Here is a 13,251-nt window from a genome sequence, read left to right on the forward strand (position 1 = left end):
CTAATTATGCAAATGAAATTAATATGACATGTAATACTATTTATGAACCATATAATATGTAATGTCACATACTAATTATTTAACACCTAATTAATCATGTTTTACATAATTTACATTTTAATAATTTTATTAAATAATTTTATATAATATGTATGTATAAAACATCTATAGTATATATATATATATATATATATATATATATAAACTATATAAGGTAAATTACTTAAATAGTTTATAGAAACACTATGCATAAACTATATAAAGTAATAAAATATATAGCTTATAGAAACTCTAAACCCTAAATTTTAAACCATAAACAGTAAACAATAAACCATAAACACTCATGTAAATAGACTAGCACTAATGAATATATATTTGTAATAAAAGAGTGGACTTATGTACTGGGCCTATGTAAACTAATGTATTGCCAAAATTATTTTTATTAATAATGTAAAACGCTAATATATATTACATAATAAATACTTTTATTATTAATATTATTTTTTCTTTATATAAATTAAACTATATAATTTATATAAATTAAACTATATTAATTTTCCTTTTCATTATTAATCATGTTTTATCTAATTTACATTTAAATAATTTTATTATTTTATTAAATAATTTTATATAATAGGTCTATTTATTAATTTAATTATCATAATAAATATTTTATCATAACATTTAAAAGTAATCATATTAATTTTTTTAATTACATCATAAACTAAAAAACTCATAATTTTATTAAAATCTTATAATTTCGTCCATGATAATATATATAAGTTTGGTAAATATTAGATCATGTCATTAACAAGTCGGATCATTTACAGGCTAAGTTGAAAACAGATCGGGTAATACCAGTTATTTACCAGGTCAATCTCGGGTTCGAGTTCATATTAGTCAGATGCAGTTCGGGTTCGGGTATCATATTTTTGATTAAATTCGGGTTCAGGTCGGATGCAGGTTTGGTTCATATCCACAATTTCCAGGTCCGACTCGGGTTCAGGTCAACACCAGTTCCGACTCAAGTCGGTTTCGGATCGTCACAGCGCATGTCAAAAACAGTTTTAACACAAGTCGGTTTCAGTCAATTTTACAGTTTTTTACACCCTTAATGGCATGAGAGACATTTACATTTTCCTAATCGTTTCGAGGTTCAACCTGAAGATTTTGATTTCATAGTTTCTCTCTACCTCAAAAATTATGAAGCAAATGAGAAACCATATTTGACAACGCATGAGGATCGGTCCGAATAGGAGGAAATGAAGGAAAAATATGCAACAACAAAAAATCATCTTCATCAACATCTTAATTTTTTTTTTTTAAAGAAAGTAAATTGAGCAAGCTTCAACTAGTGGCCAACATAGCAAACCTAGAAGCATCCATCAGCAGAATCGGACCAAGCTCCACAGGTGGTGTCAAGAAAACCCGGTTAACGATCCTTCCTGAGCCGGCTAATTTAGCAAGCTGATCAGCAGCCTTATTAGAATTCCTGCAAACATGGGTGAACCTAACATTCCAATCCTTCCTCTGCAAATCAAACAACCGATCAAGAAGGGTGAAAGAGACACGAGCATGCTTTTTCTTCTCCAAAAGTATAATAATCTCCAAGCTATCAACCTCCACAACAACGCTTCCTTCGCCAAGGTTCCAAGCATGTAACAAACCTTTGAAAACCCCCTAAAGCTCCGCTTCAATAACCGAGCAAATGCCAACTTGTTTTGAAAACCCAAACAGCCAGTCACCTTGCCAGTTTGGAATAAGACCCCCCTCAATAAGCATAACCCGTAGAACTATCACGGGCTGTAGTTTACTCTTCTTTTATTGTATGGACTGCGATGTTTGGTCTTTGTCTCGCGCTCCCACGCAACAATTCACAACTCACATTATTCTTTTATGTTTTCGTTATTTTGTGCATTTATATATGAAATCATCCTCTCCTTTATATATGTAAATTTTTTACGAGTAAAATACTAAGTAGAACCCCCACAATTTTGATCAAGAGACTTGAGCATCAAATTTCTCTTTTTCCCTGGTTAGGTTGGAATCATGTTTAGACTCGTTTATGAGATCATAGTGAATTGAGACAAACATGAAAATTAGGTCTTTAACAATAAATATAAAAAAATTGAATTATAAGAGTAAGAAAAAAATAAATTTACTTGTAAATTGTTTTCTTTATCACCTTTAATAAATTATATAGTAATTACATCAAATTTTAAATAGCAAACATAAAAAAATCATTAAAGACCAAACTATGCATAAATCAAGCATAACCCTCTTTTAAGAGGGTTCAAATTCAATTTCAACCTACTTATTCTTGTCAAAAAAAGGATAATTAAGTGGAAAGTGAAAAAAAATAAAAATACCTCGTCAATATTGCAATTAATTTTTTAGTTGTGGATAAAACACAAAATGTAACGTTAAGTATGATTTTGAAAATAATAATAATTAGATTACTAAAGTAAAAATAAAATAATAAGTGACTAAATAAATAGTTTATCCTTTTTAAACGTGGACTTCATTATTTTAGGCAAAAGAAGCCTTGGACAAGTACCCCTATTACCCAAGGGTCATATACGAGGTTGATCACGTTGATGGGATAAGATAATTATGTATACCGTAGCGATTTATTCCTTTTAATTTAGGTGAAATAGTTGTAATCGGTTATAATATGATGATTGGTCAGTACCTATAATATTTTTTTTTGAAGTTTTGCCCTTAATATAAAATAATGGGTTGACACTGACCAAATTCATTATCGCTGCAAAGAGATAGAAGAGGATAAGAGGGGGGAAAAAGTTTTCAGTCTCCTCTCTTAATGTTAATGAAAGGTTTTACAGTTATCATTAATACTGGGGTAAAACAAAAGATCATATCAGGCAACAAATTTTCTTCTCATGTGTAATACCATATATTGAAAGCCTAAACATGAAATCAATATTTCAACCCGCTTGAATCATGCTCATGCACATTCCGACAAATCCATCTTTAGCTCTATTTGTTGATGTGCTTCGGCCGAGGGTTATGCCAAAAACAACACACTCCCTGCTTCACATGGATCACCCTTTCGAATCAACTATTAAAAGTTATAAAAACAAATCAATATTATAAAACGTTGTTTTGTTAAGTTTCTAACTATTAGAAGTTACAAAATAGTCCTCTGACTATTCATATTACAAACTTGTATTTTTCAACTATCATATCTCAGACATCATTTTAACATCCATCCCAGATTGTCGTCAATTTTTTAACTAAAAGAACGAGTTTGAAGAACAATTTTATAACTTTTAATAGTTAGAGGATTCAACAAAACAACATCCTATAATTAGGGACCATTAGTATACTTAATGACTGATCATTTAATTCCAGTAGAGGCAACTGGATAGAGCTTACTTTTCAAATAATGCAGATAGTGAACATTTCCTGTTTAGCTAATCAAACTATCATCAATAGTCAAGACAATGACAGTCCAGAGAGATTTGTAGTACAAACAGAATGCTTGGTTTTACAGTCCAATAAAACCCGCCCTTTTAGACTTTGAAAGGGAAAAGATGAAAAAATGGGAAAAAGGAAGAGTTCAGTTTTACTTTGGTGTTGCTTCACCAGTCCAGTATGTTTTGACAGCAACAAGATTTTTCTCAGGATTGAAGGGTCCACTTTCATGGTCAATGATCTGACTCTTCCATCTCATTCCATCTGTAATACTCTTGATCTTCACCAGCAGATCCACTGTGTCCCTAAATATAACCGTCCCTTCCGGCCTCAGAATCCTGTCCGTCTCCAGCAAGATGTACGTGATGTCGCACCTTCAACGACCAATATAACACAAGTTCAACCACAATTACGAATTATGCAATCAAGGAAAGTGCATGATTGAGAATACTTACCTGTCCTGGTATATAGTAAACAAGCCACTAGCATGGATGAGATCATATGTTCTTGGATATGTCGAGAATGCCTCACACCAGTCCTGGTAGGTGCCGATGAAACCTCATTCGTAAATAACTCCCAATGTGTTATGATCTGAATCTGCAGGGACCACATTCATGACCCAAACTGGATAATTCAACATAGCTGCTGCAAATCCCCCAAGGTGAGCATTCATGTCCATAATATTCCGATATCGTCCGGTGGGCAGAGGACTAATGATTCGCTTGTAATGCGCTACTCTTTCCTTCCAAATTTTATTGTCCTCTTTAAATTTCTCAGCTGTGATGCCAGGTATTGAGCCATTGCTAATTCTAGGAGGAACGACATATGCTCGCTCAGGCCATTTTTCTATTGCCCCACCAGCTACATCAGCTGGGCTGCTTACTTCCGGAAGTGGAGTTACACAAGCTTCCAGATTCCGGTACCTTTTTAAGCACACATGAAAAATTGAAAATAAGACCACAAAAGGGTTACGAGCACGTGTCGAAGAAGGAAATAAAAAATGAGAAAGATGCTAAAGGAGTACCAAGCTGTGTCCGGATCATCCGACTTGCATATGTTCAGTGTTTTCAAGACCTTACTTTCGGTACACTCAATGTGGTTGATGGGTTTTTGCCAAACCAATAGATTGTTTTTTTCAATCACTTTTTTCCAGGATATGCGTTTGGCGACATCTTCGATAGCATCTTGCTCTTGTTTCAAGTCATCCTGTGTCCTTTCCCAGCCTCTCCAGAACTTCTTCCAGTGAACAGGGGGACCAGGGAGAACCCAATAACCACCAGGCCTTAGAATCCGGTCGACTTCCGCGAGATTCAAACCATCTCTGCCGTGTAAGTGTAACGGCATTAGCATATACACAACATTTCAAGCTATAGAACAATGAACATTCCACTCTGTCATAGATATACAAATGTCTTACCATACTTCTGCCAAGGGATTAAACAGCGAGAACAATGAGCCAAGTCAAAAGCCCTTGATGGGTACGGAAGCCTCTGTGAACCCATGATCCCGAACATTGCAGGGAAATCCACGTTCCAGCGCAAACTGGACCTGAGCTTCGTGTGTATCTCTTGGAGCAAACGACATCGTCAAGATATTCTTGCTAAAGAGACACGCTCCAAAACTTGCAACCTAACACCAGAATAAAAGAAGAAACTAGTCTGAGAATTGGAGTGCCAGTTATTAACATAGACTAAACGTAAATATGGCCACATGAGTCAAATTTATAGCCCGAATTCGATAACAAACTACAAAGCATTGAAACAGTGCAAGCAAGTAAATTGTAGAGGATATTTATCACCCACCCCGCAACCAGTATCAACTTCTGTTCTGATAGTTCCATCGGCAAGGGGAATGAGCTCGCTAATGTCGTCGATATATGCATCAGCTCCCCAAGGGAACATGGTGCCTCCCCCAGGGAATCTGAAAAGATCACCATCTACTTGAATCCAGTTCTGAATTGCCTTCTCAATGCTAAGTTCTCTATGGGGAACATTGCTGTACCAAGCATAATCTCGACTCATAGGCCACTTGAAAGGGGTCTTATATTGTGGTGGTGCAGGTATAAGAAACGAGAAGTTCTTTCTTCGTGGGGCAATGCCGCTCTCTGTATTTCAACATGTTACGGTCGAATTTCCTTCCCCTCACTTTATCTTGGCAGGGGGTGTACTCACTGAACGACGTATCACATGGTGGGAACTGACTGCTTTGGAGCTGTGTAGCACGATGGCTTGCAAAGTCCAACTTGGTTGACACTGGATGAACAACTGCAGCATTGCAATTGTTCGATGCAGTGGCATTACTATCGCAGCCAACTCTAGTGTATGCACCAAATTGAGTAGTGGTGGGAGTAAATGTAAGCTGCAAAGATCCCAACACATAAAACAATATGCGGAGGACACTTAACGCCTAGAATCCAATTGAGGCGGTTCTTTGCTTCGAGCCGATGATGCCTCGGCGAACCACTGTACTCTTTGTCCATCACAATCTACAATCTACAATCTACAGCGATTATACAAGGACAAGCTAAACTACATAAGGTGTGCACATTTCGTACAAAGCAATCAGGAAACAATTGGCTCATTCAGAAGTAAACAGCATAGGTAAAAGTACTCACAAACTATAACAGAAGAAACGGAGGAAAGAATCAGAATTGAAGCTTCTTAAGAGAAAACCAGGCACCAAAGTTTTGATTTGTGCCCAAAAAAAAAATCCTCGAACTCGAAAAGATAGTAGGAAGTCTCATAACCATTTTTTTTAAAACAATTAAGTTTAAAAAATAATTATGACTTTTATTTGAAAATTTGGGATTTTGAATTAATTTGAATTAGAGTCGCCATCGACCTTTGGGCTAGTTAGGACAAATATCTAAAAACGTATTTTAAAACAATTTTAAGAAAAATCATTTTTAAGACAAAAATTGGCCTGCGTTTACACAGATTCATTTTTTAGGATCCGGGAGTCGATTACATGTGGGGATGAATTAGCACACTCACAACGCCCAAAATTGTTACTTAATCACTTATATATTGTTGCAAATGCTGGAAATTACGAATCGAATATAAAATTAAAATATGATTCATTTATTAAAGTTTAATTAATTTACTTCGAATTATTTATTAGAAAAAAAGCCTTTAATTCGAAAAGAAATATCGAGATTTGCTCATCCTCTGACAGGATATTCCCTCCTCGATAAAAAAACGCGAATCGAATATAAATTGAATATCGACATTTACCTATAATAAAATAAATTGTTATTTATGTTGAGTTAATCGAATGACGAAATTGGCCAAGAGGGGGGTGAATTGACAATAAAAATTTTGTGGAAGCTTTTGCAGAAAATTGAAAGTATTTGCACAGCGATTTACAGTGGTTCGACTTTCTCAAACAAAGTCTACGTCCACTACCTTAGCTATCCACACTAAGGATTTTCCAACAAATTCACTAATTTGTTCTTTCTTTTGAGGCCAAAGAGATAACCTTACAATTCCCTCAAGAGTATACCCCAACTCTTGAGAACACTCTTTTCTCAAAGAGAAGATTACAAATTTGCAAACTTACAAGAAAACCTCACAAGGTAAGATGTTTGCACAATTCTAGAACAAAGAAAAGAACACTCAAAGATGAATACAATTGAGCACAAAAAGTGTTCTTGAAAGCAAAATGAATATTGAATGAAAATAGGCTTGAAATGCTCAAACTTGAGGTTTGATGCTTTCTCTTTGATTCTCTCTTGATTCTAGTTGCTTGATGTTTCTTGGTTTTTATCAATGGCTTCTAAGCTTGCTTAAATACACCTTGGATCACTTCTGAACGTTGGGGATGATTAGAGAAGATATTATAGCCGTTTTAGTGTGAAAACATTTAATAAAACAGCTTGGAGCGTGGGGGGAATCGGTTCCCCTCATAGGGAATCGGTTCCCTAAGTGTAAAATTCAAATATTTCGACCGTTGAACAGGGGGGGAATCGGTACCCCCTTGGGGGGAATCGGTTCCCTCCGAGCATTCTGGAAATCTCGGAGCCAAACCATTCAGGGGGGGAATCGGTTCCTCCTATGGGGGGGGGGGGAATCGGTTCCCTCTGAGAAATCTGGAATTTTTGGCTTTGAATTGGTTCGAAATACTTTGTAAAATTATTTTGAAATTGTTTTATGATTAAAACTTAATTTTACACTTAAGTAAGGATTAAAAATGATTTTTGAAATATTTGGAGTAATGTTTTGATATTCGAATAGTTATATCGAATATACTTAGAAAATCATTTGGAAAATCTTAAAATACATTTAACTTAATTTGTTATATCGAAATATTAAAATGTTTCAACAATCTCCCCCTTTTTGATATAACAAAACATTTTAGTAATTTTAAGATTTTTGAAATCAAGTTTTGAAATTACTCCCCTTACTTTAACACTTCTTCAATTTATCATGTAAAATATTTAACACATATTCTTCTCCCCCTTTTTGTTAAATCAAAAAGATATTGTAAAACAAGGTTTTTGAAATTATTTAGCCAATTGATTTATTAATTATAAGCTTAAGCTGCTAAGATCACAATCAAAAGAGAGGTTAGCCATTAGTTTAATAAATCAATATTCATAAATAATGTGATATGGCAAAATTGGTCATATTGCTAATGATGATGTAAATGATGCAAAAACGAATAAAACACACCAAACATATAAGTTCACACCATTCATAAATCCAAAATCCAACAATCCACAAAATCAAACAATTCAAAATGTTGAAACAATATTCATTTTGTTCAAAGTTTTAAAGCTAAACATAAAATCAAGCATCCGGATCGGTAGGAGGAAAACGGGCTCGCATAGCAGCCATTTCATGAGTTAGTTCATTGATACGAGCGTTGGTTGATTCATTGTTTGCACGCATCTCCCGAAGAATCTCTAATTGTTGAGCTCCCATTGTGGATAAATGAGACTCTATAGAGGAAAAGCGCGAGTCCATGGTAGCGTATCGGAAATCGAATGTCTCCATAAAGGATTAAAAATATGGAGGCATTTGATGCGTTTGTTGTGCTTGCTCCTCGGGCTGCTCTTCGGGCTGATCAGGCTCATCTTCGGCTTCATCAATATCTTGCATTAATTGCTCAAGCTCGGGATCTTCGTCACCTTCGGGTGGAGCTTGTGAAGAACTAGCTCCCGGAGTAGAAGATCGAACCCATTCACCGGTTTCTTTGTTCTTTACCCATCCCGCTCTCGTTAAGGAAAGAAGATTTATTTGTTTCTTAAGAGGAAAAACGGCATCTAGACCGACTCTAAGCCCAGCTTTGGAAAACAGATTACTCAAAAAGCAACCGTAAACTAGAGATGAACAGTGTTTCTTATTAGGAACAAGATTTACGGTTTCAACAATTTCAGCAAAAATAATCTGAGGTAGGTTAATTTTAATACGGTTTTCGAAACAATGTAACCACCAAAGATCCAAAGCTCTAAGAGTAGAATAACGACCTCCGGATGGTCGAAACCACCAAGAAATTATTAGATGAAGAAAACGCTCATGTAGGTCTAAGACACTCACACTATCTCTTCTTTTATAACGAGAACCTAAAATTTGTTTTTCATTCGAAATACCATCATTATCTAATCCAAATGTATTGGCTATATATGCCGGATCAATATATAAGAATTGTCCTAGGAGGTAGGAACGAATTCCTATGGTTTCGGTTTCAGCTTGGTTTTTAACACATACGGCATTAGAGTAGAATATACGAACAAGTTGATGGTAAACGATGGGTTCAAGATCAAATAGTTTATCAAATTTCCATTCTTGTAAAATGGGAAGATATTTAAAATCGATAGCTAACATAGCTTGACGAGAAGGAATACGTTCTTCCCGGATTTTGTAAGAATCGAAATATTGATAATACCAAAATCGGTGATTTCTAGACCCAGGATGATTAAAACACGAATTTTGAATAGTCAAGTTAGGATCAGTGGGATTGGGATTAGAAATTAGAATAGAAGGAGGATTTGGAGGTGGATTTGGTTGACGACTAGAACGACTAGATGAAGACCTAGGACGTTTAGGATTTGACATGGTGAAGGAAATTGGAATAGATAGAATAACCTGCAATTTTAAAACAAATGTATGCAACTCAATTAATCCCAAAACTCAATTGAGTCCTCAATATTTCAAGGTTCTCTAAATCAATCCTAATGGGCAAAGTTTTTGAGAAACTTTTGAAAAATATGGTTTTGAGAAACAATATATGTATAGTTTTCATAATAACAACATAATTTAATCAAAACACAATAATTTGAAAAATAACATTTTTTTTTATTTCGAAAATTAAAAAATTTGAAAAATTCTTGTGTTTTTGATGAAATTAGTTGTAACATCTAGTTTCTAATCACTAAATAATCAATGCCCGATCACTATTTCAACCTAGAACTAATTAAAACTAATCCTATGTTCAAAAATAATGAAATAAAGAGTTTAGAAAAATTACCTTGAAAGATGAAGATTGAGGGGATTTAGATGTTGTTTGCACGACTTTAATGATTTCAACAGGTTTAGAAGATGATATATGAAGTAAATTCCGATTAATATCGTCGATTTGAGACAAAAATGGAGATTTGAGGGTGTAAGAGGTGAAGAACGGCGGAAGAGAGGGAGAGAAGAGGGTTTTGGGATTTTGGGGGTGTTCTGCCGATTTTAACAGAACCCCAGGGGGTATCGATTCCCCTGTGGGGGGAATCGGTTCCCCTTCAAAGGGGGAATCGGTTCCCTCAGGGGGGGGATCGATTCCCTCTGCACCAAAAATGCTAAAATCCGATTTTTTAAGCACAAAATGCTAAATTAATCTTTTCTAGTGGTATTGGCAACTCATATATCAAACATTAATTATGTTAAAACAATTAAATCAATCTTTAATTGATTTTTGAACATAAAATTAATTTTCATTAAGAATCACAAACTCCCCCTAACTAATAGCAAGAATGCAATCAAAAATTATTATTATAAGCATTTTTCAAGATTTATTAAAAGTGCTAAAATTATTTTAAACACTAAGTGAAGATAGGTTGGTCAAACCTAATTCTCTCCTAAGTGTCCAAAATCTTTCCTTGTCTAAGGGTTTTGTAAAGATATCCGCTAATTGGTGCAAAGTATCAACAAATTCTAGAACTACATCTTCCTTAGTGACATGGTCTCTAATGAAGTGATGTCTTATTTCAATGTGCTTAGTTCTAGAGTGTTGGATGGGATTTTTAGTGAGACAAATAGCACTAGTATTGTCACACTTGATAGGAATGGTACCTACTTCAATTCCATAATCAAAAAGTTGTTGTTTCATCCATAAAACTTGTGCACAGCAACTACCGGCTGAAATGTATTCCGCTTCAGTGGTGGATAATGCAACACAATTTTGTTTCTTTGAAAACCAAGAAATCAACATATTTCCAAGGAATTGACAAGTACCGGAGGTGCTTTTCCTATCTAATTTGCATCCTCCATAATCCGCATCAGAAAAAGCATGCAAGCTAAAGCTAGAGTCTCTAGGATACCAAAGTCCTAAACTAGGAGTGTCCTTAAGGTATCTAAATATTCTCTTAACAGCTAGTAAATGTGATTCCTTAGGACATGATTGAAATCTAGCACATAAGCAAACACTAAACATAATGTCCGGTCTACTTGCAGTTAGATAAAGCAAAGAGCCAATCATTGACCTATATAATTTAACATCTACACATTTACCTCCTTCATCTAAGTCAAGCTTTGTTGAAGAGCTCATTGGAGTGTTATGAGGTTTCCCATTTTCCAGTCCAAACTTCTTGAGCATATCTTTGACGTACTTAGCTTGATTAATGAAGATGCCAACTTTTCTTTGCTTGATTTGGAGTCCCAAGAAAAAATGAGAGCTCCCCCATCATGCTCATCTCAAACTCACTTTGCATTAGCTTAGAAAATTCTTGACAAAGAACATCATTAGTAGAACCAAATATTATATCATCAACATAAATTTGAACTACTAATAAATCTTTACCTTTTCTCTTTAAAAACAATGTAGTGTCAACCTTTCCTTTTAAAAAACCTTTTTCAATTAAAAAATTTGACAATCTTTCAATTAAAACAATGTAGCTTGTTTTAAACCATAAAGAGCTTTTGTCAATTTTAAAACATGATCCGGAAAATTTGAATCTCCAAAACCTGGAGGTTGTTCCACGTACACTTCTTCTTTTATAAAACCATTTAAAAATGCACTTTTAACATCCATTTGATATAATTTAAATTCATTGAAACATGCAAATGCTAATAACATTCTAATTGCTTCCATCTTAGCTACGGGAGCGTATGTTTCATCATAGTCTATGCCTTCTTCTTGAGTATAGCCTTGAGCAACAAGTCTAGCCTTGTTCCTCACTATATTACCACTTTCATCAAGTTTATTCTAAAACCCATCTAGTACTACAGTAGATTATTACTAGGCCTTTCAACTAATGTCCATACTTTACTTCTCTCAAATTGATTTAATTCTTCTTGCATAGCCATAATCCAATGTTCATCTTTTAATGCTTCTTTGATGTTCTTAGGCTCTATGCATGAAATAAATGCAACATAATTACAGATATTTCTAAGAGAAGATCGAGTAGTTACCCCTTTTGATGGATCACCTATAATTTCACCATCCTTGACATAGTTGTACTCTCTTGGAAAAGATACTTCCCTTTCTTCAATGGTTGGATTCTCGAGGGGATCATGAGTTTCCTCATCTTTTGTTTCTTCCTTTGATGATGATTCTCCAACGTCATGTCTAACGTCATTTGCTTGTACAATACCTACATCATCATAACAGAAGAATCCTTCCTCGGAAGGGGATTATCATCGAAAACAACATGTATAGACTCTTCTACGACTAAAGTTCTTTTATTAAATACACGATAAGCTTTAGAATTTAAGGAATAACCCAGAAAAATTCCTTCATCACTTTTAGCATCAAATTTACCAAGATTTCTTTACCGTTGTTTAAAACAAAACATTTACATCCAAAAGGATGAAAATAGCTAATGTTAGGCTTTTTATTTTTGAGAATTTCATATGGAGTTTTCTTTAAAATTGGCCTAATCATTACTCGATTTACAACATAACAAGCGGTATTTGTGGCTTCCGCCCAAAAATATTTTGGCAAATTATTTTCACAAAGCATGGTTCTAGCCATTTCTTCTAAAGTTCGATTTTTCCTTTCAACAACTCCATTTTGTTGAGGGGTTCTAGGTGCTGAAAAATTGTGGCTAATACCATTAGAATTACAAAACTCAATAAATCCAAGATTTTCAAATTCAGTTCCATGATCACTTCTAACACTAGTGATAGAGTAACCTTTTTCATTTTGGATTATTTTTGAAAATGTGATGAAATTTTCTAATGCTTCATCTTTAGTACTTAAGAATAGAACCCAAGTGTATCTAGAATAGTCATCTACCAAGACAAATGCATATTGTTTTCCTCCCAAGCTAGTAGTTCTAGTTGGCCCAAAAAGATCTAAATGGATCAATTGTAATACTCTACTAGTGATACATCATTAATAGATTTAAAAGAAACTCGTTTTTGTTTTCCTTTAGCACAAGCATCACAGATTTTATCATTATCAAATTTAAGCTTGGGCAACCCTCTTACTAAGTCTCCTTGAATTAACCATTGCAAAACACTCATACTAGCATGACCTAGTCTCCTATGCCATAACCAACTATCATGCTCATCCTTAGCAACTAGGCATAAATTAGTCATATCAATAGAATCTAAATGCACCATGTAAATGTTTCCTATTCTATGACCAACAAGCATAATCCGATTAGAT

The 13,251-nt window shown here is 34.5% G+C and overlaps 1 pseudogene; it reads right to left on the reverse strand.

Annotated features, from left to right (window-relative positions):
- Positions 1 to 3,586: 3,586 nt before the first annotated feature.
- Positions 3,587 to 5,914, reverse strand: LOC120140675 (annotated as a pseudogene).
- Between the last annotated feature and the right edge of the window lie 7,337 nt (positions 5,915 to 13,251).

Source organism: Hibiscus syriacus, unplaced genomic scaffold, assembly GCF_006381635.1.
Source record: "Hibiscus syriacus cultivar Baekdansim isolate YM2019G1 unplaced genomic scaffold, ASM638163v2 tig00002237_pilon, whole genome shotgun sequence".
Lineage (NCBI taxonomy): Eukaryota > Viridiplantae > Streptophyta > Magnoliopsida > Malvales > Malvaceae > Hibiscus > Hibiscus syriacus.